The sequence below is a fragment of the Caretta caretta genome, chromosome 7 (genome assembly GCF_965140235.1).
Source record: "Caretta caretta isolate rCarCar2 chromosome 7, rCarCar1.hap1, whole genome shotgun sequence".
NCBI classification, from domain to species: Eukaryota; Metazoa; Chordata; order Testudines; family Cheloniidae; genus Caretta; species Caretta caretta.
In genome coordinates this window covers 75298321-75326203 of record NC_134212.1, presented here as the reverse complement: position 1 = coordinate 75326203, position 27883 = coordinate 75298321, and the positions used below count along the sequence as shown (strand labels likewise).

Here is a 27883-nt window from a genome sequence, read left to right as displayed (position 1 = left end):
AGATGGGTGAAATCAGGGGTGCAAAAATACATCTCTTCAGATTTTGTTTTGCAATTTCCATACCAGGGAGAGTTCAGATCCGGTTCTTATTTTATTCACACCCTCAAAATTCGGGGCATAGGGAGAGAAATCAGATACCAAGTTAGGTGAAAAGGGTCCCTTCAAATAATGGTTCTAAAACAGTAATATTTTGTCACTTTAAAAGTAATGAGCCAAATTGACCCCGGTATAAATCCACTGATTTCCCATACATACATACATAAAGGATGCATGCATTGATGAAATATTAAATACACTTGAATAATCAGTAAAAATAACGAGGAGTCCTTGTGGCACCTTTAGAGACTAATAAATTTATTTGGGAATAAGCTTTCGTGGGCTGTAACCCACTTCATCAGATGCATGGAGTAGAAAATACAGTAAGCAGGTATAAATATACAGCACATGAAAAGATGGGAGTTGCCTTACCAAGTGTGGGGGGGTCAGTGCTAATGAAGCCAATTCAATTAGGGTGGATGTAGCCCATTCCCAGCAGTTGACAGGAAGATGTGAGTATCAGCAGAGGGAAAATTATTTTTTGTAGTGACCCAGCCACTCCCAGTCTTTATTCAGGCCCAATTTGATGGTGACAAGTTTGCAAATTAATTCAAGTTCCGCAGTTTCTTGTTGGAGTCTGTTTCTGAAGTTTTTTTTGTTGAAGAAAGGCAACTTTTAAGTCTGTTATTGAGTGTTCAGGGAGATTGAAGTGCTTTCCGACTGGTTTTTGAATGTTATAATTCTTGATGTCTGATTTGTGTCCATTTATTCTTTTTCATAGAGACTGTCCGGTTTGGTCAATGTACATGGCAGAGGGGCATTGCCGGCACATGATAGCATATATCACATTGGTAGATGTGCAGGTGAATGAGCCTTTGATGGTGTGGCTGATGTGTTTGGATCCTATGATGGTGTCCCTTGAATAGATATGCGGACAGGCAACGGGGCAACCGGGTTTGTTGCAGGGGTTGGTTCCTGGGTTAGTGTTTCCATTGTGTGGTGTGTAGTTGCTGGTGAGTATTCACTTCAGGTTAGGGGGCTGTCTGTAAGCTAGGACTGGCCTGGCTCCCAAGGTCTCAGATTGAGGGATCATCCATCAGGACAGGTTGTAGATCCTTGATGATGCGCTGAAGAGGTTTTAGTTGCAGGCTGTAGGTGATGGCTAGTGGAGTTCTGTTACTTTCTTTGTTGGGACTGTCCTGTAGTAGGTGACTTCTAGGTCCCCCTCTGGCTCTGTCAATCCGTTTCTTCACTTCCCCAGGTTATAGCCCATGAAAGCTTATGCCCAAATAAATTTGTTAGTCTCTAAGTTACCATAAGGACTCCTCGTTGTTTTTACTGATACAGACTGACACGGCTACCCCTCTGAAACTTGATTAATCAGCTGTGTCCTGCATATAATCATTCTTCCTGCATTTGGAAGGCTGGGACTGAAATCCAATGCTGGAAAAAAAAGTGAGATATAGGCTCTGAGTTAGCAAAGCGTTTACGCATGAGCTTAATTTTAATGGATTACTGGATTTGATTCTAAATGACTTGCCCTAGACTACAAAAGAAGTCTGTGGTAGGGACAGGAAGAGAACTGCTGTCTCCTGAGTCTCATACGTGTTAACCACAAGACCACCTTTTTTCTAAATGAACAGGGTAAACATAAAGAAAGGTATGGGATTCCTGGATGGGTGTACATTGTACACTAGGAAACAGGATGTTGATTGGCTACATAGAGATCTTTAGCACAGAACAGGTTGCAAGAAAAAGAACAACAGACACACTGCCATGGAGCAAGATAACACTCACAACAGACTTAGGTTTGGCTGAAGTAGCATCAGGCTTTATTCCAAGAGCACCACACCTCTCAGGTGAGGCGTAGATGCTACGTTGAGCAGACGCTGACTGGGACTTCCTGGGTTCTTATATAGCTAGTGTGGGCGCTGTCTGGTAGGCAATGACCAATAGGGGGTAAGCTATACCTATTCAGTTACAAGGCCTGCACAGGCTGCATGAGTGCCTTCCAGATACAATCTGCAAGCCTGAGATTACGGCGTTTTCAATTTGCAATAGAAAATTTGAGATGGGATGTAAATTTAATTTGAACCATCTCTTTTTATGTCTCATAATGGATACTAAAGTAATGAGAAGAAAAGCAAAATGAAGTGGACTGTCATAGCTTGACTTTCTTTATAGACCTTCCTGGAATAGCACTAAACTAAAATCTATAAAGTGCTAGGGTGACCTTGTGTACCTCGTATGCAATGAGATGCCATATTCCATGTAATTAGAAGTAACTGGGTTCCCTGGTTCAGACCTTTTGAGCCAAAGGAAGTGCACTGAGGATAATCAACTCTCCTACCATATGCACATTCACAACCAATTTTATTTCTGATTATTAGCACACCTCCAAGACAATGTTTGATTAATGATAAAATACTCCAGAATAAATCATTACATGGTTCATCTCAGACAATATTGATTTTAGCTTTAAAATAGTATGATTACCCTAAATAGGAATGATGCTTACCTCTTTGGTAAAGTGCTTTGAGATCTACAGTGTTAAAAAGTGCTATATGAGAGCTACGTAATATTGACGCTTTTGCCCCAAGCTAAACTGTCCACTGCCTATAGCAGTAGCTGTCAAGCTATTTCATAATGGGGGGCTGTCCCTCAAGATCTTTTCAGGGACATTTCTGTTCCCTAACCCTAACCCTCACCTGCCAATCCTTAGTCCACACCTTCTCAGTGGCAACTATAAGCTCTGATCCAAAGCAATATTTAGAAAATACTAAGGAGACACAATGAAAATAGTCTTGCTTTAGTGCAATAGTGGCAAGTTCATATTCAGTTCCCCCCATTTCATAACTATGCTGTTTAGTTGTTTTCTCTGGGTGTAAGATTCTGGTTATTTGCGATGCACTTCCCAGGTCAGGGCACATGGAAGCTACTGCCATGTTCTGCCAGTGGTTGAGACTCTCCCAGGATACAGTACTGGCAAACAGTATTAACCTGAAATGTAATCTTACAAACAGTATTTTTTTTAATTCCATGACTTTACTTTCCTAAATACAATTCAAAAATATAAGGGTGGAAATGTTAGTTTCTGTAATATGTCCCACCACAACTGAATCAGCTTCCTGTATTTCAGAAATATTAATCTATCTGAGATTTTGAAATGAGAAGAAAGTCTGACAGTCTCTTTGTTTTTACCTAACCAAAGCTTTCACTGACTTCAGGGTTTGGAATACTGCTATTAATAAAAATAAGTATAATAATATAATAATACATTTATAATTACACAATCATAAATTATGTACATCATTTGTTACCTTTACAAAAAGTGCCTTGGAACTTTGCATATCAGCACAGTTAAAAGCAATATTAGCTATTTTTATCTCAATTGTAAATTTCCATAAGAACAATGAGTGTTTTGTTATTAATGGATTATGTTGAAGGGCCATGTTGTTTGCACTGGTAAAACATAGAAGCAGCTTCCGGGAGCCCATTGCAAAGCAGCCGGATGAACAGCATTCGAAGCTCCCACAACTGTGTTTTTGCAAAGGGAATGTGTGCACATTTTTATTTTCATGGGGAAAGCCTTGCAGATGGTGTCTCAGAAACATTCTGCTCCAATCATAAGAGCAATTTGGCACAATTTGCTTCTACCTTACTGGATTTTTTCTAAATAGGCGCAGCATATTTAGCAAAATATTCTCCCTCCCTACTAAATAATACAGAGATCAAATTAAACATATATAACAAATGTTACCATGCAATTATGTTTTTTCCAGTATTCATAACAAGCCACTGGGGCTAGGTTCACAAAGAAGTGGTACTTCCTAATGATGTTAATACACGTGCAACTTTAATTCAAATGCTGTAGTTCTCCATGCAGCCCAACTTTCAGGCAGTCACAGAGCCATAAAATGTCCTAGTATGAGAATTTTCTTCTCTTCTAGTACTGATTATACTATCAGCTGGGCTTTTCTACCTCCTAATAATATGTCTGTCTTTTCTCTCATATTTCTTATGGCTGATGATACGTTTCCTAGTGGATGGACTTTTGTTGTTGGAGGTTTTTATGCTCTCTCTCTTTCTATCTCTCTCTGTATTCATTAAGAAATTAAGCCAAATAAGGGTGGTGGTTTCTCACACCACCTTTTCAGGAGCTGCTCTCAGAGTCAGGTGTTACATTAGAAAACTGTCATTGCAACTGGCTCTAACCTGGCCCTGTAGTCAGTAGTCTCAACTGGGAGGCCAAGGACAGGAGGAGAAGGCAGAATAAATTACCTTCTTTCTTCTAGAGCTGGCCCCATCTCCAGGTCAGGCTGAAGGCACATGGGCAGAGGAGTGTGAATAAAGTGGGCACTGCCATTGCTCATGTGGTACCTGTTCAGAGAGTAGTTCAGTCTCTGAGGCTGTCAGTCTAGCAGCTTTCATAAGAATTGGATGTACAAATATAGACGGACATAAATCAAATGAAACTGCAAGACCAAGCAAAACTATTTTTTCACATTTGACACCATTCCCTTCTGTAGCTGACCTAACCTCTTCTATTAGTTTTGTATTTGAGCCACCTGTGTGTACTGTGAGCTAGATTTTCTGTCACACTCAGGGACTACTAAGTACAGCAGGGAGACAAAGAGCTCTCAGGAAGCTAGTCAGACCACCCAGATTCTCTGTTCCAGCCCTGGCTCCAGTTTGAGGAGCCTAGGATCTCTGCTAACTTGTGCCAGCTGGTAATAGTTTCTCCCAGCAGGGGGCAGGTGATGGGCATCATACTCCAGCCACTCCTCCTCTCCCAACACATCCTCTTTGTCCCAGGGCTGCAAGGAGGAAAATGTAGGAAACAGCTATGCCTGCTGTACCCCTACTGGAGACTCTTCTCTGTCAAGGTTATCCTCAGCAGGGTGGTTACGGCCAGTCTTCTCTGAGCGGTGCACAAGGAGCAAAGCAGGGCAATGATTCTGGCTTTGTTTATGCAATCTTATTGTGGTGGCCAATTTCATTACTTGCTTAATTGCATACTACATAATTTGGATTTTAGCTCCTAAAATCCTGCTGACATCATGGAGCAAATGAGGGGAAACAAGCAACATTGGGTCAACATTGGGGGATGTTCCTTTTCCAACTGTGAATATGTCCTAATCTATGGCTTGTGATTCTATTTTCCAAATGGCTTGCCACTAATCATAGAGGTGAGATATGGAAAAACACAATTTAGACCAAACTCTCACTTTGGCTCCTTGCCAACACAGGATTGTTCCCATCAGGTAACTTCCCCAAGGAATTTGTTCCACAGCCATAAAGACCTAGTGAAGGAGGTGTCCTCTTGATTCCTCCTTCCAACATGATGCCTAGAAGTTTATTGTTACCCTCTGCTTATGGTCTCCTCGCTAGTTTTCAATCCACAATGGTTTTTAATCAAGCAGATTTGAATTATTATTTTGATTTCTTTTGGATTTTCAGAGACATTGTATTAAATGCTTTATTCAAATCAAATGCATTTCCTCTCTGACTAATTTTTCAATTACAATGTCACAATAATTTGGTAAGATATATATTTCCCTATAACCAAGCTGCCTATTGCTCCTGGTACTATTACACTCTAGCAGCTAGATACTAAATTGGGATATACAAGGCCCCAATCGTAGGACATCAGCTTAGGTTGCAGTGGTAAGAGGTACTTGCAATATTTACTTATCTACTCAGTGTTATGCGCTGCTGCACCCCAGAACAGCAATACCAGCAGAGCATTATGTATGTATTGAGCTAGGGCAAGAAACAAGTATAAACTGCTATGATCAGTGGGTAATAGTAGTGAAGCAAGAGCTTGTGGGTGTTCAGGTGTTTGTTTCACACCATCAACCAAGAGAGAATGCCTTAGAAACTCCTACAGCATCTTTTACAAAACTGCACTTGGCAACATTCAACTTTATGCCAACATGTTAGAGTCAGGTTAGCACCTGTGCTCACGAAGAGTCTTAGCAAAGATGAAAATGTCATCCAAAAAGCAACATGCACCCTGGATATTATCAAGTAGCTAAGAGACCACTCTCTGAAAAACCTTAGGAGCAGAAACTAAACCAAAAGGAGTTGTTGGTAGTAGTACCTCCCAAATGATGTTCTGAAAGTCAATAACAACTGTAAACTTTCAACCACAGGTATCTGCCAGTAACACAGAGAAAATCTAGGATCCACATACCAGCATGTCACCTCTTCAAAGGTTGGCAATTGAAACTGTTCACATTTCACATAATTATTAAGTGCCCTAAAATCTGTGCACAGCTGAATGCTGCGATTTCTTCTTCTGTACAATCACCAGGGGAAAGCTCCAATACATAGGCCCTTCCACTGCCTGAATGATACTATTATCTTTCATGCTCTGCAGTTCTGCTTGGATCTTGTCTACAAGTGCAGGAAGAACACAATGTGCAGGTGGTTCAAATGGCTTGGCATTTGAATCCAACTGCAGAGAGTACACATAACCTGTGGACACAACACCATCATCATTAAATAAACCATGGTGTCCAAGGGTTGGGTATTCCTTCTATTCTAGGCAACATAGCCACACCTGAGGTGTCCTGCGCAGGTTCAAGCATAACACAAAGCTGTAAGCACAGATCGTAGGACAGCAATCGCAGCCATGCCTTTAACAATGTAAAACTTTGTAGTCAAGGCTATGCCTTGTAGATCACAGAACATACAGCTTCACACATTGTCTGCACAATATACAAATTCCAAGCTTTTATAACCACTGTAGTCAGACAAAAGTCCATATTATGAACTAATCCACCGAGGATAAGGTTAACTTCAGCACCCATATCCACTAGGCACTTCAACAGTGTACCATTAATTTCAATAATACAGGATACCAGCTCCAGCACCTTGCCATATGAGAAGATCGTACTAAAGGAAACGTCAGAGTCCCTGGTGAAGGTGGTCTCATGCCGCGTCAGATTTACAGTTTGAACTTCAGGGCTCCTGTCATAAATATAAAGGGAAGGGTAAACCCCTTTGAAATCCCTCCTGGCCAGGGGAAAGCTCCTCTCACCTGTAAAGGGTTAAGAAGCTAAAGGTAACCTCGCTGGCACCTGACCAAAATGACCAATGAGGAGACAAGATACTTTCAAAAGCTGGGAGGAGGGAGAGGAGTTTGTGTCTGTCTGTGTGCTGCTCTTGCCAGGGACAGAACAGGAATGGAGTCTTAGAACATTTAGTAAGTAATCTAGCTAGGTATGTGTTAGATTATGGTTTCTTTAAATGGCTGAGAAAAGCATTGTGCTGAATAGAATAACTATTTCTGTCTGTGTATCTTTTTTGTAACTTAAGGTTTTGCCTAGAGGGGTTCTCTATGTTTTTGAATCTAATTACCCTGTAAGATATCTACCATCCTGATTTTACAGGGGGGATTTCTTTATTTCTATTTACTTCTATTTTTTATTAAAAGTCTTCTTGTAAAAACTGAATGCTTTTTCATTGTTCTCAGATCCAAGGGTTTGGGTCTGTGGTCACCTATGCAAATTGGTGAGGCTTTTTATCCAACATTTCCCAGGAAAGGGGGGGTGCAAGTGTTGGGAGGATTGTTCATTGTTCTTAAGATCCAAGGGTCTGGGTCTGTAGTCACCTAGGCAAATTGGTGAGGCTTTTTACCAAACCTTGTCCAGGAAGTGGGGTGCAAGGTTTTGGGAAGTATTTTGGGGGGAAAGACGCGTCCAAACAGCTCTTCCCCAGTAACCAGTATTAGTTTGGTGGTGGTAGCGGCCATTCCAAGGATAACGGGTGTAATATTTTGTACCTTGGGGAAGTTTTGACCTAAGCTGGTAAAGATAAGCTTAGGGGGTTTTTTCATGCAGGTCCCCACATCTGTACCCTAGAGTTCAGAGTGGGGGAGGAACCTTGACATGGTGGCACAGTGGTGGGATTAACCTGAAATCATTTGAGATCCAGTTGAGATTTTTTGAACTAGAAATACAGATTTTAAAAAGGAAAATTTTTTTTTCTTTGGAAAGAAAGTCCAGAAAGCAGCTTTGAAACTGAAAGCAGCTTGGTTTCTCTCTGCTTTGTGGCCAAGCAGAGACAAAAGGGGATTATCTTGTGAATTGCAGGTTTTTTTTGCCTGGAGGCAGGGTACTTAACTCCTGCAGGGAAATCTTCCAATCCAGAGGTTTTTTTTTCTTTTCTTCCTAAAAGTAAATAGGGGGTGTGTGTTCTACCCATTTGCTTTTTCTTTGGGCTGGGTAAGCAGGTTTCCAAGTAGTTGGAGGTTTTTTGCTTTAATTTGGGCCCAGAGCAGAGACAAGGGAATTGTCTTTTTCTGTAGGCTGACAATCACTATCAGAGAATAGGTATTCTATTGCAGCACAGCAAAATTTTACAGCCAAGTTTTGTTTGTTTATTTCTAAACCTCAGGTGTAAAGTTAGTTAAAAACAGAGAGGTTAGAATGACCAAATCCTCAGCTCAACTACAGCTGGAATTAGCCAAATTTCAGGCTGAGGAAAGACAAAGGGAACATGAAAGACAGATAGAACTCATGCGGCTGGAGAAGGAGGTACAGGAGGCTGCCCACAAGAGGGAAATGGAGGCAAGGAAGCATGTGGAGGAGGAGAAGGAAAAAGAGAGGAAGCATGTGGAGGAGGAGAAGGAAAAAGAGAGGAAGCATGTGGAGGAGGTGGAGAGGATAAAGGCCCAGCAGAGTATACCAACAAACCCTAGCAATCCTTCTCCAGGTACCACTTCCCATCCCAGAAAGTTCCCCACCTACAAGGCAGGTGATGATACTGAGGCCTTCTTAGAAAACTTTGAAAGGGCCTGCCTTGGGTACAACATCTCTACTGACCAATACATGGTAGAGCTGAGGCCGCAGCTCAGTGGACCCTTAGCTGAGGTGGCAGCTGAAATGCCTAAAGAACACATGAACAAGTATGAACTGTTTAAATCCAAGGCGAGAGTCAGAATGGGGATAACACCCGAGCAGTCTCGTTGGAGGTTCAGAGCCCTAAGGTGGAAACCAGACATGTCATTTACCCGACATGCCTACCACATTGTGAAACATTGGGATGCCTGGATATCAGGAGCAAGTGTTGAATCTCCAGAAAATTTGCCCTTCCTAATGCAAATGGAACAATTCTTAGAGGGTGTTCCTGAGGAAATAGAAAGATACATCCTAGACGGGAAGCCCAAAACTGTAATCGAGGCAGGAGAGATTGGAGCCAGATGGGTGGAGGTGGCAGAGAAGAAGAAAACTGGTCGCAGTTGGAGTGGAGACCAGAAGGGACCACCCCAGACCACACCCTATTACCGGGGGCTGCCCAAAGCCCCACCTACCTCCCAAAGAACCCTCCAGACCCCTTATCGTCCCACCACCCCGTTCTCCAGCAACCCTCCTCGCCCCAGTGACCCATCAGCTGGACGATGTTTTAAATGTAACGAGCTGGGGCATGTAAAGGCCAACTGCCCCAAGAACCCCAACAGATTACAGTTCATTGCACCGGAATCACACCAGAGGTCCACAGGCCCAGATACCTCCCAGATACCCTTGGAGCGGAGGGAAACTGTGAGTGTGGGCGGGAAGAAGGTCACCGCGTGGAGGGACACCGGAGCACAAGTGTCAGCTATCCATGCTTCCTTAGTGGACCCCAATTTAATCAACCCAGAGATCCAAGTGACGATTCAACCCTTCAAGTCCAACTCTTTCAATTTGCCTACAGCCAAGTTGCCTGTCCAGTACAAGGGCTGGTCAGGAATGTGGACTTTTGCAGTCTATGATGATTATCCCATCCCCATGCTGTTGGGGGAAGACTTGGCCAATCATGTGAAGCAGGCCAAGAGGGTGGGAATGGTCACCCGCAGCCAGGCTAAACAAGCCGTGAGGCCTAGCTCTGTTCCGGAAACTTCTATCAGGACCCAGTCAGAGGTGATGGACCTGGACCCCAGGCCAATGTCTGCAACAGCAGTAGTGGATCCAGTCCCAGAGACCCAGACGGAACCAGTCCCAGAACCGGAACCAGCCGAACAACCAACACCAGACCCCGTGTCAGCACTGAATCCAGTACTTGCAACCTCAACACCAGAGGGCCCCACCGAACCTGAACTGGCAGCAGCCGATAACCCGACCCAAGAGGCTCAGCCGGAGCCTGAATCCCAACATAGTGCACCAGCGGAGAGCGGTTCACAGTCAACAGAAACAGCTCCATCCCCTATATCGCTTCCAGAGGGACCAAGCCTAGGTCCACAATCCCATGAGGAACTGATGTCTCCAGCATCAAGGGAACAGTTCCAGACCGAACAGGAAGCAGATGAAAGCCTCCAGAGAGCTTGGACGGCGGCACGGAGCAACCCACCGCCTCTCAGCTCTTCTAATCGATCCAGGTTTGTTGTAGAAAGAGGACTTTTATACAAGGAAACTCTTTCTGGTGGACACCAGGAAGACTGGCATCCTCAGAGACAGTTGGTAGTTCCAACTAAATACCGGGCCAAGCTCTTGAGCTTAGCCCATGATCACCCTAGTGGCCATGCTGGGGTGAACAGGACCAAAGACCGTTTGGGGGGGTCATTCCACTGGGAGGGAATGGGCAAGGATGTTTCTACCTATGTCCAGTCTTGTGAGGTGTGCCAAAGAGTGGGAAAACCCCAAGACCAGGTCAAAGCCCCTCTCCAGCCACTCCCCATCATTGAAGTTCCATTTCAGCGAGTAGCTGTGGATATTCTGGGTCCTTTTCCGAAAAAGACACCCAGAGGAAAGCAGTACATACTGACTTTCATGGATTTTGCCACCCGATGGCCGGAAGCAGTAGCTCTAAGCAACACCAGGGCTAAAAGTGTGTGCCAGGCACTAGCAGACATTTTTGCCAGGGTAGGTTGGCCCTCCGACATCCTCACCGATGCAGGGACTAATTTCCTGGCAGGAACTATGAAAAACCTTTGGGAAGCTCATGGGGTAAATCACTTGGTTGCCACTCCTTACCACCATCAAACAAATGGCATGGTGGAGAAGTTTAATGGAACTTTGGGGGCCATGATACGTAAATTCGTAAATGAGCACTCCAATGATTGGGACCTAGTGTTGCAGCAGTTGCTCTTTGCCTACAGAGCTGTACCACATCCCAGTTTAGGGTTTTCCCCATTTGAACTTGTATATGGCCGTGAGGTTAAGGGGCCATTGCAGTTGGTGAAGCAGCAATGGGAGGGATTTACACCTTCTCCAGGAACTAACATTCTGGACTTTGTAACCAACCTACAAAACACCCTCCGAACCTCTTTAGCCCTTGCTAGAGAAAACTTACAGGATGCTCAAAAAGAGCAAAAAGCCTGGTATGATAAACATGCCAGAGAGCGTTCCTTCAAAGTAGGAGACCAGGTCATGGTCTTAAAGGTGCTCCAGGCCCATAAAATGGAAGCATCGTGGGAAGGGCCATTCACGGTCCAGGAGCGCCTGGGAGCTGTTAATTATCTCATAGCATTCCCCACCTCCAACCGAAAGCCTAAGGTGTACCATATTAATTCTCTAAAGCCCTTTTATTCCAGAGAATTAAAGGTTTGTCAGTTTACAGCCCAGGGAGGAGACGACGCTGAGTGGCCTGAAGGTGTTTACTACGAAGGGAAATGTGGTGGTGGTGTGGAAGAGGTGAACCTCTCCATGACCCTTGGGCGTATGCAGCGACAGCAGATCCAGGAGCTGTGCACTAGCTACGCGCCAACGTTCTCAGCCACCCCAGGACTGACTGAACGGGCATACCACTCCATTGACACAGGTAATGCTCACCCAATTAGGGTTCAACCTTACCGGGTGTCTCCTCAAGCTAAAACTGCTATAGAACGGGAGATCCAGGATATGTTACAGATGGGGGTAATCCGCCCCTCTGAAAGTGCATGGGCATCTCCAGTGGTTCTAGTTCCCAAACCAGATGGGGAAATACGTTTTTGTGTGGACTACCGTAAGCTAAATGCTGTAACTCGCCCAGACAACTATCCAATGCCACGCACAGATGAACTATTAGAGAAACTGGGACGGGCCCAGTTCATCTCTACCTTGGACTTAACCAAGGGGTACTGGCAGGTACCGCTAGATGAATCTGCCAAGGAAAGGTCAGCCTTCATCACACATCTCGGGCTGTATGAATTTAATGTACTCCCTTTCGGGCTGCGAAATGCACCCGCCACTTTCCAAAGACTTGTAGATGGTCTCCTAGCGGGATTAGGAGAATATGCAGTCGCCTACCTTGACGATGTGGCCATATTTTCGGATTCCTGGGCAGACCACCTGGAACATCTACAAAAAGTCCTTGAGCGCATAAGGGAGGCAGGACTAACTGTTAAGGCTAAGAAGTGTCAAATAGGCCTAAACAGAGTGACTTACCTTGGACACCAGGTGGGTCAAGGAACTATCAGCCCCCTACAGGCCAAAGTGGATGCTATCCAAAAGTGGCCTGTCCCAAAGTCAAAGAAACAGGTTCAATCCTTCTTAGGCTTGGCCGGTTATTACAGACTATTTGTACCGCACTACAGCCAAATCGCTGCCCCACTGACAGACCTAACCAAAAAGAAACAGCCAAATGCTGTTCAGTGGACCGGAAAGTGTCAGAAGGCCTTTAACAAGCTTAAAGCGACACTCATGTCTGACCCTGTACTAAGGGCCCCAGACTTTGACAAACCGTTCCTAGTAACCACAGATGCATCTGAGCGTGGTGTGGGAGCAGTTTTAATGCAGAAAGGACCTGATCAAAAATTCCACCCTGTAGTGTTTCTCAGCAAAAAACTGTCTGAGAGGGAAAGCAACTGGTCAGTCACTGAAAAAGAATGTTATGCCATTGTCTATGCTCTGGAAAAGCTACGCCCATATGTTTGGGGACGGCGTTTCCACCTGCAAACCGACCATGCTGCACTGAAGTGGCTTCACACCGTCAAGGAAACTAACAAAAAACTTCTTCGGTGGAGTTTAGCTCTCCAAGATTTTGATTTCGACGTCCAACACATCTCAGGAGCTTCTAACAAAGTGGCTGATGCACTCTCCCGTGAAAGTTTCCCAGAATCAACTGGTTAAAATCGTCCTTGAGATGTGGAAAATATTGTTAGTCTTTATGTACTTGGTAGTATATTTAGAGAGGCATGTGTCTTATTAACTCTGTTTTTCCTAGAGCTCCAGGAAGAAATCCCAGCCAGTGTTTCACCCTAGCTGAGATTTGGGGGGCGTGTCATAAATATAAAGGGAAGGGTAAACCCCTTTGAAATCCCTCCTGGCCAGGGGAAAGCTCCTCTCACCTGTAAAGGGTTAAGAAGCTAAAGGTAACCTCGCTGGCACCTGACCAAAATGACCAATGAGGAGACAAGATACTTTCAAAAGCTGGGAGGAGGGAGAGGAGTTTGTGTCTGTCTGTGTGCTGCTCTTGCCAGGGACAGAACAGGAATGGAGTCTTAGAACATTTAGTAAGTAATCTAGCTAGGTATGTGTTAGATTATGGTTTCTTTAAATGGCTGAGAAAAGCATTGTGCTGAATAGAATAACTATTTCTGTCTGTGTATCTTTTTTGTAACTTAAGGTTTTGCCTAGAGGGGTTCTCTATGTTTTTGAATCTAATTACCCTGTAAGATATCTACCATCCTGATTTTACAGGGGGGATTTCTTTATTTCTATTTACTTCTATTTTTTATTAAAAGTCTTCTTGTAAAAACTGAATGCTTTTTCATTGTTCTCAGATCCAAGGGTTTGGGTCTGTGGTCACCTATGCAAATTGGTGAGGCTTTTTATCCAACATTTCCCAGGAAAGGGGGGGTGCAAGTATTGGGAGGATTGTTCATTGTTCTTAAGATCCAAGGGTCTGGGTCTGTAGTCACCTAGGCAAATTGGTGAGGCTTTTTACCAAACCTTGTCCAGGAAGTGGGGTGCAAGGTTTTGGGAAGTATTTTGGGGGGAAAGACGCGTCCAAACAGCTCTTCCCCAGTAACCAGTATTAGTTTGGTGGTGGTAGCGGCCATTCCAAGGATAACGGGTGTAATATTTTGTACCTTGGGGAAGTTTTGACCTAAGCTGGTAAAGATAAGCTTAGGGGGTTTTTTCATGCAGGTCCCCACATCTGTACCCTAGAGTTCAGAGTGGGGGAGGAACCTTGACAGCTCCCATCATTGTGAACCAGTGTCATGGCACGCTAACTTAGTGTCCTTCCTTCCCACAAACCCAGCACATAGCAGATCTAGCCAAGCAGGCAGGGAAACTGGCCAAGTGACCCATACAACCACAGCAGAAACAGTGAGGAGCCGGTAAATTTCATTGTCGAGGTTGTGGAGCGACAGTAGGTAGTGTCCTATGGAAGCAGGTGGAGCAGCTGATGGTTTACGTATAGATACAAAGGTAGCAGCAGTCTGAGACATAGAACCCCTTTCAGCTTGAGTCCTCTCAAATGCCTCGCTCTTAGCAACTGCAGCATCAGAAGACAGAGCTCTAGTATCTTCATCCAGTAGCTGTTCATTGGCCATTGGCTCCACCAATCACACAAATATCCCTGACCATGATCATCATCAACATCTGCAAATTCACAGTCTTGGGCTAACGACTGTAAACAACATGCAAATTCATATATGGTTTTGCTGGGCTGCTGTTGAGCTTCAGAAATCATTTTCCTCTTTTGCAAAACAGAATCTTCAGTCCCAAAATACACATGGAGGGGCTGCATAGGCGCACCAAAGGAGGACTTGGGCTCTGGGAGACCAACATAAATATAAATGCCATTGCGGCCTAAGCAGTTCTGCAGCAAGGGTAACCTAGCAGCATGGAAGAGCTTCAGGATCTGCACATATTTCTGAAAATTCCAAGTGAAGTATCACCAGTCAACAGTCGAAGGAGGTGCAGGTAGCCTGAGTTACAGAACAGAAGCACACATTGCCTTAATGTTATGCTCTGATGCACCCCAGAACCATAATCCCAAAACACAAGGAAATCAACACAAGACATGCAGGTAGGTGGACAATCAAAAGATGTAATAACCAACATGAACCAATTAAGTCAGCAACAGTCTGTACGAAACATACTAACAGTCTAAATGGCAGGTATGTAGCATCATGCACTGAATAAATGCATAAATGCAAAACTATGTCCAAACCCATGCTGGAGCACTGAATTCAGGCAGCAGTAACAAAGAAACAACAGGGAGCAGGAAGCAATAAGCAAGAAGGCAATCTGCACATACAAATCATCACACTCAGCTAAATGCAATGCTCCTGCAGCTGGCTAGAGTAACCCAAAGGTGGACAGCCTTGGTCATCGAGAGATGTAGGGTTTAGCCAGAGTTACTGAAGGATGTGCTGAGTCAGCACAGTCACAAGCAGCCTCCATGCTGGGGTTTCTATGAATACGTTCCCACAGGCTAAAGAAGCCTCCTCTGCCAGTGTCCTTGTGGAAACCCACTCTCCAACATGGGCAAGCTCCCCACAGATGCAAGGCCAGCTCCTGGCACAAGAGATCATTGTTTCTTTTCTCTTTTGCCAGTGGGGATCAAGCTTTGGAGGTTTAGTGATTTTTTCTCTTCCTGTGTCTTCCATTATTTTAATAGGGACAGAAGTTAGACTGATAAGAGTAGGATTTTTGCAGCATTGCTCTACTCTTCTTCCGTTTATTTCTGACAGCAATGACCCTATGGACATTTGCACTTCCTACCTCACAATCCTGAGGCTGCACCTTACCCGTGACAATTCGCATATTTGATTATACAAACCAGTTCTTTGTTGGTTTTTATTTTACCTAATTTTATGAAGATGAAAAGCAAATTTGTTTTAACACGGTAAGTACAGCTACTTAGATATACCTGCCCGCCCCCCACCTCCCACTACTCTGATAGCTCAAGGCCGTTTTACAATTTGGTTTGTATCTATCTGTCTACTTATTTAGGTTCATATACCATGCCCATCACCTTGCTATCTGATACTTGGCTCCCATGTTTTTGCTACTCTGTTCACTTTTAGCATTGTCGGAACATTTGCTTACAGTTAAACTTACACCAGCGAGACACCTGGCAAATAACTAGACTCTCTAACAGATTTTAATTTCTGTACAGCAGCCCAAATAGGCATAAGCATAATAGGGAGTTCTGGCAGGCATATAAAGTAGCTGTGCTTGGAGACTGATATATGTGCAACTGAAACGTTGTAGGATGATAGGAGTGCCTTTTATTTCAACTGTACATGTGTCACCATTGTGAAAGAGACAGCTCTGTGGGCTACCCGGTTCTGCCAACACTAGTGATATGTTCATTAAATAGATTTTAATTAACTGTTCTTACTACTATTCTAATTTGCAATTCCCAAATCTCAGCATTTAAACTTAAACTGGGCCTGTGTTTTCTCTTAGCTCGGGTGCATTTATCAGCTAGCAGCATAAGTAACTCAGAGACACTTTCACAGCACTGCTGACCCTGAGCCTTATAAAATCAAATGCATAGCCTGCTAATGGAATGTGAAAGCACTGGGTGTTTCTGATATTTGCTTTCTTCTTCCACTGAGGAATATCTAATTCCTGTTCCAGGAACTTAATAGCTACAGAGCTGAGTTATCCTCACAATTTATTCATTGCTGCTTTTGTCTTGATGATTGTTAAATGTCTGTAATTAAGCATAGAAGTTTGTTAGCAATGAGGGGCACATAAAGCATGAATTTGGGAAGATACAAGGAACTCCACCTAGAGGAAAATCAATGCTGCTTTCATAATCTTAATTTCACTGCAACCTTGCTTAACATTTTCTGGCCTTGTTTACCAGCTCAGCAAGGTTAAGGGCCACAAGATGTCAGTGTAGTACCAAGCATGGAGCAATGGTGTGTGACATTTCCATAACCATCGACATCGCTAACCAGGCAATACAGCTTTGTCTCTGAATTCAAAGCAAAACACTCAAAATAAGCAATGAGATGATCCTCATGAGTGACCATTAAACTGCTCTGAGTATGCAACACCTGAGAGCAGCAGAGAAATAAGCCCAGCAATCCAGAATGAATATGGACCAAAGAAGCTGATTGTGCCTGCAGTGGGGGCAGACAATACATCTGCCTTCCTGGGTTCTTTGGGTTGCCAGTCTTCACCCCTTCCACTGTTGATGTAATACCCAGCAATATGAAGGAGAGCTTTTCATATTACTTTTCCTGCTCTAGCGCCCTGCATTCTGCCTTATCCTACTGCAATGGCAAGATGAAGTTGACACCGAAGGAGAAGAAAAAAAGGAAAAATGAAAAGAAAACTACTGGTTGAAATGCAATTTCCTGTACAGAGTTTAGAATTCTTGCTAAAGAAAATGAGTCAAATGGTTTACAAAGGGACATGATATCAGTGTGATAATCTTGACAATGGTTAAAGAGACATATTCAAATCCTGTTCACATAGTGGTATTTCTTTTTTACTCTCCATTATAGAACCATTTGAGAAGCTTGACGACAGAGGGTCTGATATTTAAAAAACAGGCCACCCTCCATGCAGAAGATCTGGCCACAGTGCACATGCAATTGTGCCTTTATGGGGTGAACATTTTTGTACATGTAAAGCAAATTGGGAAGGCATGGGAACACTTGCCATGTACTTGCCAGTGTCTCTGATACGCAGGTACGTGGACATAAGTGCATGCAAAACAGATGCACATTTCACAGATATGCCTGGACCTGTTCTGAAAGTCAGACCCAATAATATTTCCCTACAAATTTAGCCCATTTGGTAAGCATGTTTTAAATATGGTAGCATATGGGTTTGGTTTAGTCCTCCCTCATGCACCAGTACCATTAACTCTGTCAGCAGTAGCTCTGTATTCCATGTTCCTTCTGCTTGCTGTGCAGTAGATCACATGTGAGAGGTGAATATTTTTATTTTATTTCTCATTATTCAGAGAGAGGTTAGGTTTTTAAAGAGAGAGATTTCAAATCCTAATGTCAATTATAAAATATTTTCTAAAAAAATTAAAGGAGGCCAAATGTGGTGCTAAACTGCTTGTCAAATCTTTTTTAATTAATACAGGTTTTTTTAGCACAGTTGTGGCTTTGATCTGGAGCTAGGTCTGACCCAAACGCTGAAATCCACACACCCAGGAATTTGGGATATATTTGGAATCTGAGGCTTGCTCTAGGCCCAAGTTTCATAAATGGCCCCAATCTGTTTAATAGGCTGAAACAGACTCCCAACACTTGGGGTGCCTGAAATCCACAGCTAGGCCTGAATTTTGCAGAGTGGGCCCATTTTTGTTTTTAATCTTTTCAACAAGAATTCTTTACATTGGTGGTTCCCAGCCTGTGCTCCATGGCGAGCTGTATATCACATGACACAGGCTTGTCCTCCTTTCTTTTCAGCTACCCTTACAGGAGTGACCCAAGATGCCCATCAAAGCAGTGAGAAAGAGGGAGGACCCAGGCTGGTTGTTTTCATTATGGGTGAATGCTGTGGAGAAAGAGGAATCAGGAGCTGCTCTGAGGAACTGGAGTCACCAGTGGGAACTGATCTGCCAGTCATCAACTGGTCTGTTCCCACCTGGTCACAGATTCAGCTGGTTCACACCAGCTCAGTGTACTGGTACCTTCTTCATGACACCTTCTTATTCTCTGAAATCTAAGCGTCATCTCAAAAGAAAAAAAAAGACTCTGGCCATTAAGTTGGCTTAGATAGCCTTGAAAATGTGAACCAAGGTCTTGTCTAAATGTCTGGCACAAACTAAAAAGTTATATAATTCACATTAATGTAGTCCAGAACACAGTCCTTTTAGTTTGTGCCAGCAAGGTCTAGGTGAGGCAGTCAGAGCACAGTGCTTCAGAGTGCTCTACAAATCATTCCCTATAGACCAGATTGTGGCAGCATGTGGACAACTCCCCCCCCACCCACATGTAACTGAGACAATGGTATCTGCCTGTGTCATAAATATAAAGGGAAGGGTAAACCCCTTTAAAATCCCTCCTGGCCACAGGAAAACTCCTCTCACCTGTAAAGGGTTAAGAAGCTAAAGATAACCTCGCTGGCACCTGACCAAAATGACCAATGAGGAGACAAGATACTTTCAAAAGCTGGGGGGAGGAGGGAGAGAAACAAAGGGTCTGTGGATCTGTCTTTATGCTGCCTTTGCCGGGGATAGACCAGGAATGGAGTCTTAGAACTTTTAGTAAGTAATCTAGCTACGTACGTGTTAGATTATGATTTCTTTAAATGGCTGAGAAAAGAATTGTGCTGAATAGAATAACTATTTCTGTCTGTGTATCTTTTTTGTAACTTAAGTTTTTGCCTAGAGGGATTCTCTGTGTTTTGAATCTAATTACCCTGTAAGGTATCTACTATCCTGATTTTACAGAGGGGATTTCTTTACTTCTATTTACTCCTATTTCTATTAAAAGTCTTCTTGTAAGAAAACTGAATGCTTTTTCATTGTTCTCAGATCTAAGGGTTTGGGTCTGTGGTCACCTATGCAAATTGGTGAGGCTTTTTATCCAACATTTCCCAGGAAAGGGGGGGTGCAAGTGTTGGGAGGATTGTTCATTGTTCTTAAGATCCAAGGGTCTGGGTCTGTAGTCACCTAGGCAAATTGGTGAGGCTTTGTACCAAACCTTGTCCAGGAAGTGGGGTGCAAGGTTTTGGGAAGTATTTGGGGGGAAAGATGTTTCCAAACAGCTCTTCCCCAGTAACCAGTATTTGTTTGGTGGTGGTAGTGGCCAATCCAAGGACAAAGGGTGGAATATTTTGTACCTTGGGGAACTTTCTGACCTAAGCTGGTAAAGATAAGCTTAGGAGGTTTTCGTGCAGGTCCCCACATCTGTACCCTAGCATTCAGAGTGGGGGAGGAACCTTGACAGCCTGCCTGTGCAGACTCTGAACCAATAACTCTAAGAAGTGCCAACTGACCACTCATTTCAATGAGGTGATACCCAACGATGCCAACATAGACATTTAAAGCTTGTCAAAGTAGATAAGAAAGGATGGGGAGTCTGATATTATGAAGATCCACATGTACTTCTGTGAGTGACAGAGCCCAGCAAGGCATCTAAGCATCCCCACATCCCATGAAAGTCCATTAAGGTGTACAAGCCAAGTCGAAGAGCATGTATGATCACATTTTGAATAGCTGTAAAATCTACTTTTAGTGGTGTCTCATGTGGGTTGATCTTGGAAGCACTGTCCCCCCACCACACCAAGCTGAGTGCTGGCTCTCCAGAGAGTGGTGAGGTTTTTTTTCTCCTAAGGCCACATTTTCAAATGTATATAGGCCCCTAACAATGCAGATAGGTCCTTAGTGAGATTTACAAAAGTGCCTAACCAGGATAGGTACCTAATTCCCTGCCTACTGTTACTCTTTTACTGACCTGAGTGGTTAGCCAAAGTTTGGGGTCCTGTGGGCTGTTTTTATTAGGAAGAGAATTTGAGGACCGAGTCAGAAATCTTTGATGCAATCTTGTTTATTTGCAAAGAAAAGTCTTGTTTCCCTCAACATGGGAGGAATAAAATAGCAAGAGACAGTTTCTTTGCTCATAGCTCCAAGCCCGTCAACCTGCTCACAGCCCAAAATGTTTTCTTTGGGGTTTTCGTAGAGGTCATCTAGTCCAGTCCCCTGCACTCATGGCAGGACTAAGTATTATCTAGACCATTAAGTATTATCTAGACCAAGCTTTTCTCAGGACCTCACTCTCAGTGCTTGTTCAGGCTGTGTCTAGTGCTTCCTTGGCCTTTCTGGTCTTTCTTCTGTTTCTCTGAGAGACTCGCAAACCTTCACAGAACAATAGCCCCTGAAACCCCTCCACTCACGGGCCATTGTTTTGGGCAGTGACATATGCTTGTGTTTGTCGTTGAGGCCACTATTTAGCTACCTGGTTGAATAAAGGAGCTTACTGGTTTATTACAGCTATGTGATGTAAGCAGAGTCTGAATGAGGTCTCCCCTGACATCTAGTGGTGAGCTGTGGAAAAGGACTTCAGGAGCTGATCTCGTTTGCATGGACACACCCACCCTGCATAGGTGCTCAGCATGATGGGATTACTTGCACAAATGATCACTTGAGGCTGATGTTGGATCCCCAGTCTCCTTGTTATTGGGGCAGGAGTAATAAAGCGTTGTTACTCTTGTTGTGTGAGCCGAGGGCAGCAGAACTGTACCTGACATATCCTGATGGAGGTATTCACCTTCAACTGAATGGCACTCACTAGGCAGGGGATATGGGTTCCAGAGCACAGTGAGTTGAGAGAAGGTGGGCCCTGTTTGAGGGTCCTAAACACCATTTGACCCTTCCTCTAATTTAGACTCAATTAAGAGTCTTGTTACAGCCTGCAGAGCTGAAATCACTGAGTATTAGACCTGCTTTGGGACAATGTCTCTATTACAAGAGACTACCCAGTGTGCACCAGAAGTGAGGCTCCTCCCCACCAACAGCTGAAATTACTGAGAGCTGAAATCACTGACGGCTGTTAAGTGGCAGGCCCTGAAAACATGTTGGTGAGTGGCCTGCTGGGAGGTGGGTGGAGAGGCATGGTGAGTGGCCAGCAGGGAGGCTGCTTGATCATTGCAGCTGGTGGAGAGGTGCAACAAGTGGCCAGCAGGGTGGCTGGTGGAGAGGGCCAGAGCAAAGCTCTGTGGAGAGCTATGGTAATTGGGGCAATGAGCAAGTGCCTTAGCAGGATGGGAGGTGAACTCTGCTGATAAACCTCTGAACTCTGGGGCTGCACTGGCCAAGGAAAGCAACTGTGAGTAGGTATAGAGAAGAGATTGACACGTTAAATGGACTTTTGGGTTGCTGGATTTAAGAACCTGAGGGGGAAAAGGACACTGCCCCACTTACTTGGGGATGCGTCTTTTGCTCATGGTTTATGTTTATGAACCCTAGTTGCAGTGTTTTCCCAAATTAATGCTGAGTTCCTTCCCTCCTTTTATTAAAAGTTTTGCTACACTCAGACTCTGTGTTTGCGAGAGGCGAAGTATTGCCTCTTAGAGGCACCCAGGGGGTGGTGTGTAATTGTCCCAGGTCACTGGGTGGAAAATTGAGCTGGTTTTGTGTATGTATTGTTGAAAAGGAACCCCTAGATACTGAACCCGGCCCTTGTTGCTGCCAACTTTGACTAGCAGAAGGGTTACAGTTAAATGAAGTGGCAGATACAACCCCCAGTTTCAAAGTGGTTTGACGCAATCTATAGTCGCAATTTTGTTAATCCCACTAGGTGCTTGTCTAGGCACCTAAATACCTTTGTGAAACTTGTTCATAGTCAGCAGAAAATACCAATCACAACGTTGAACAAACTGTGTGGTAAAACAGAAGGCTATAGCCATATTATTTTTATCAATTTATTTTCAACCAATGCTGAACCACAGCCAAATGATTCTGTTCTCAGCCCTAACACCTAATAAGGCATTTGGCCAAACTCTTTTCTATTGGTACAAATGTGATCAAAGATTGATTCTATGTCTGCAAAAATTTAGTAAATGAAATTGCACAACTATAATAGATTAACAAGGGTCTCCTTTGTCTCTCTCTACATATCTTTACAAACAGCTACTTTCAAACAATGTAATAAAAGTTGCAAGGTCAAACACTCAAAAGTGAAGAAATGTGAGAAGAAAGGCTGCCCATGTAATCTTAATTCAGCCCCCTTGTGGATCTCCATTAAGATACAGTTTAATTACAGGGTCCCGTACTCTTTTTTTTTTTTTTTTTTTCCACAAGGCCCCTGCTTCATTCGGTACAATGGGCTCAGTGAATGCATCAGGGTTGTGTTTTGCATGAGGCAGTTGTGCATAGGGCTCCAACCTCAGGGGAACAGCAAAGGGAACCTCCCTAATCACTGCCAAATTTCAAATCCCTGCTGCAAATGATGCAGCTCTTCAAAAAATAGTTGCAGCCTTTTTTTGTAATGGGAAGTGTGAAGCATCCTGACTAGAGGGGGTTCCTGTAATGTGTGTGTGACTAGATACATTAATTCTTATTGCAGCCTTGTAAAATGTGACTTGTCCCTGCATCCTGAGTGTAATGATTGTAGATATCATTACTTTCCCTCATTGCCATCACTGTGATGGTAAAGATGGATAGGTAGACTTTGAACCTGGGCAGGCAAATATTCATGACAATATTTCAACTCTACCTTTTATGTACCGGGTAATTAAGGCCAACTCAGAGTCACAGGTGGTGTCCCTGTACAAGCTGGAAGAGAGGACTGAGGACAGAGACAGTAAGCTGGACAGCATTATCCTTGAGGAAACTCAACTGCCTTCAGCACTACTGTACAATGTTATCAGGATGCAGGACATGTGAGCTGCACACACTTTAAGCTTTGCTCTTTTACCCTATGTCTGAGAGTAATTAACTTTCTTTAAGCGTGTCCCTGAAGGAAAATATAATGGATCCTTTAGTATTATCAAAGCAAAGAGAAATGTATTACTTTAGAAAGCCTCATTTGGAAAATCCTACATTAAAGCATGCATCCAGTGCTTTGTCTTTAAGATCCATCTATAAAATCCCATCATGAAATGCTGAGAAGCACTAATGCACTCATGAGGACACATCCAAATTACATAAAAATAACTTTATGTAGAACATTTACCTGACAGAGAGATGAATGGATCTCTGCATCTCTTCCTTCTGTGTTAATACTCTTTAGTTCACTTCGGCCCATTCAACCATCTTTTAGTAAGAATGAATGTAATTACTACATTGCTGTTCTAATTACCATCATATCATATCTTTATTCAAGGACACGGGATCGCTAAGGACTGCAGATTTGGCAACAGCCACTAAAATCCTATTTTTATTAATTTTGGTCCTACATACATTATAAACAGAGGGAAGCGCAGAATGCTGTTGTCATAAATGAGGCATTCCACTGCACAGGGTGCAGGTAACTGATGCTTCCTCAGACCAAAAAGGTTTCAGGACTGGTTTGACTGCAGAGTAAACCACTGGCATTTAGCATATGTCATCAGCTCCCCCAACGCTACCTGCTCCTTTCCTCGAGGCTCTAGTCTTCCAAAAAGAAACAAACAAAACCTCTTCCATTTACAAAATCTTCCCTGTTTATACAAATTCCAGTGAAACTCCTGGGGTAACACAACTGAGGCATGAAAAACACATGCCTGTTTGTTTTTATTTTTCTCTCATTACACTGTGAATTCCCAAGGTAGAGCTAAAGCAATTTGTCTGAAAAATGTCCTCCCCTTTTTTGCATACCTTGGATGTTGCTGTCAACATCTAATCCAGCAGCAACAGTGGATATTACAGTTTTTATAGGCTCCAATAGCAAGTCAATTTAAAAGACAGGATTATCTGGCAAAGGAATAAACCTGCTAAAGTATAAATTTACTATGCCTGGAATTATGCAAAGTGGAAAGGAGATTGCCAGAGAATATCTAGTAGTATGATAAAACAGTCATGGAAAGAAATAAAATCAACATCAGCTTCTTTTTTTTTACCACAGTCAGCCAAGATATCAAAATTTGGGAAATTCAAAGTTGATGCAGGAAAAAACAGGATGAGATTAAACCTCTCTGATTATATCATTATATGAAATATGTACATAGCTGTAATCACAATTTTCCTGGGTTGTAATTTATGGAAACATGATCTATATAGTTAATGAGTAATCACCATTCTAATAAAAGGTAAACTTTCAAAAACAGTTAACGTTACATATACAATTCCCCTTAGCTCTAGTTTTTGGTTATAAAAATATTTACTAGATTTGCTATTCTAATAGCAAATGTGTCTTATAAATGACAGGCCAATATTCAACCATTTTCAAGAGAGTTTTGTGCACCCACTTAGCATGTGCAACTAATTGTGTCTCGAACATTTGTGGCTGTGAACATAACTGGCTAGCTGAGAGCCCAACTGATGGATTATGGTAAAATTCATTGCTATGCAAACGCAGTTTGAATACAATGGACTTTAATTCATTTGCGTATTGCAGTCTCACTGGTTCAAACGCTATTAAAGTTGTTTAAGATTTCTTGTCTACTGAAAAGGCATATTTTGGGATTAGAATGTCCTATGATAGAAAATTATTAATAGATGATACATGTAGTGGGTAAGAATTGTGACTCTTTTGTTTCTAGTTGTCAGTTGGATTTTGCAGTATCTGTGTAAATATAAATACAGCATATAAAATGAAACACTGAAAACCAATTCCTGATAAAGGTTAATAATACCCAGACAGAGTTTATGAACACAATCAAATGACTGTGTTGAAGAGCTCCCCATCGTAATTTCACAGACAACTTAGGGCCAGATATTGTCACCATTGCTTACATATAGTAGGATCTTATTGAGTAGCCCCAATGAAATCAGTGGTACTTCTTGATGAGTAAAGCACAATTCAGTGTAAGGCCGGCAGAATTTGTCTCTCTCAAAAGTTTCTGAGAAACTTTTAAATATCATTTAACTGTGTTAATCTCATAGTTACCTTTCCAAGATTCCCTGAAGGAATTTCAGGAGTCCAAAAAAATGGCTGCTGTAAAAGTGATTCAATTTACCATTGTAAGTGAAATTTGAATAATTTACTTGTGGAGTTTCAATGTTGGCAACTAAGTTTCCATATTTTCCTGGCGCGCTGGTATAAGTAAATCAAAACTTCCCAAAAACTTGGGTTCACATTCCACAACACACTTAAACTCACCCCAAATTTGTCAAAAGAGATCAGAAAAAGTAGCACAGCTGAGCCTAGTTTGAATAAAACTTTGTGGATTTATGTTTTATCACAAAACCAGGTAAAATTGAATGGTTTCAGATGAACTTCACTTGGGGTTTTGGTGGGCCTGAAACTCAAGGTGAAACAGGAAGAGAGGGATACAGATCCTCATGGACCAAACCCCAAGAGGTCTATACAAATATCAGAAAATTGAACTGCTGGGTACCCCAAGATTCTAGAAGGAATATGGTGCCACGTTATTTCATTGTGGGGGATGAGGACCAAGAAAGGGGATTTATTAAGGCTGTGATGATGCTAGGTTTGTTCATCCTGGAGGCATGCAGAAGTGTTGCAATAAATTCCTTAATAACTCATTCATTGCCTTACATCTACTTTCAAGCAATCCCACTGTACCATATTTTAATGTAATAAATACCTCTTCCCCGTGCCCCCCCCCCAGGAACACTTCAAAGTTGGGAGGTGTCAGATGATACCTGCCAGACATAGGGTTGGTCTCCACCTCTGAAATTTGTCCTGTAGGACAATCTAATTTGCCAGACAATAATAGTATTAACGTAAATCACCATGGCCTGATGTTTTGCCACAATTATTATGGAGAGAGGAAAATAGTCCTGCAGACAGCACTTTCAGAATATTTGGGATGATCACCCAAACTGTAGGTGAGATGGGTTCTCTCTCTCTCTCTCTCTCTCTATATATATATATATAATTCCCGGGATAGTTACAATGAAAATGAATGCAGCAACTTTATTACGCTAGCAGCTGCCCTTCTGGGTGATTCACCAGTGTGAAATCAGAGTCATCTGGGGTTGTTTCAGCAGTGGGGGCACAGTTAGAAACATGTCACCATCATTCCTCAGTGCTGTCTGTCTCTTCTGGCTCTGTGCTAGTGATCAGGCAGGCAGAATGAAATATACCAGGCGTCTGGTGTATTTTAATCTGCCCACTTAGCCACAATAATGGGCAGGGAGAGAGCAGAGAGAGATGGCGTGACATGACATGCACGCAGCTGCCTGCAAACCATAAGCAAGCTCGTGCATCTAATTTTAGGCCTACCAGCCTTGACGGTGTCCCTTTCATTAAATGCCCCCAAATAATGACAAAGACAAACATACATTCTTAAGACTGCATTCCTAACACTGGGAACTTTCTTTCTGACATTTACCACTGGCAAGTGCCTTATGTCTAGCGTTGAGATGTCTGTGACAAAAAAATATATATTTTTTGTTTTTAAATGAATCAGGCTTCTACAATAGCAGCTTGTGTTTGGAGTTTTATTTATTTATTTGATTAGCAGTTCAGTGGAAGAACTTTGAACACCTGTGATCTCCAGACAATGTGTCACCACCTTACTTTCCAAAAACCTGAACTTCTTTTTCTTTCCTCTCTCCCCTTTTGAGCCAGGCTAATATTTGTACCTTTTGATACACAGGGCTCTGATGGGACTTTAGGGCCTTAACCCTGGAGTTGTCATGTCTTGTTAGATTTGACGCAGTCAGACAGCTTCGTGGTAGCTGAAGGCTCTGCAGATAATTGTCATTTTTTCTTTTCCCTTTTTGGAATTTCAGACCCCTGAAAGCTCCTCTAGTAGAATAAATGAATGAATAAATACATAAATAAAAGTCTGACGACTGCTACCTGAAGCAAGCTATTGCCTGTAACCTGTAGCACTAATCTGGATTGAAGCGGAGTATGGGACGCAGAATAATTATTCACATGATAAATGTGATGGCTGCTTGCTTTAAAGCTAAAAATATGAAAACCAGGACAAGGCATAGAGGTTTTAGCTTTCATAAACAATGAGACTTTACACCTGTTTCAGTGAAATCTCATAATTGCTAGTGTGACTTCAGGCTTCTGCTCATCCAGAGCTTGATTAATAAGTTTGATTACATTTAAAATAGTGCATGTGATTAGGAATGACAACACAATTGGAATAGGCCGAGTGACAAACTGGAGAAGACTAACATTCCCATAGTAGTCAATTGCCTATGAGACAGGCATCCTTGATATCCCTACAATGTGTGTCTGGGGAGCATGGATCAGCATTTACATCACATTCCCTGTCGGCCCAGGAGAGCTAATGAGCCAACCAGCAGACCCAATTCAGTGATTAATCCTGGTCACGTGCTGCCTAAGGCATGTTGTGCATATGCTAAGAAGAAGAATGTATGGCTATCTAGAGAATTCCCTTTAGTTAGCATCTAAAAGTTACAAGTGATGATACTCTGA

At 42.9% G+C, this 27883-nt stretch overlaps 1 long non-coding RNA gene across 1 annotated transcript; it reads right to left on the bottom strand.

Moving 5' to 3' along the window:
- Positions 1-327: 327 nt before the first annotated feature.
- LOC142072893 (uncharacterized) lies at positions 328-26541 on the bottom strand. The gene is made up of 2 exons (XR_012669500.1): positions 26435-26541; positions 328-1479 (listed from the first exon to the last, which is right to left on the bottom strand). It is a non-coding gene; the product is annotated as an uncharacterized LOC142072893 (long non-coding RNA).
- Between the last annotated feature and the right edge of the window lie 1342 nt (positions 26542-27883).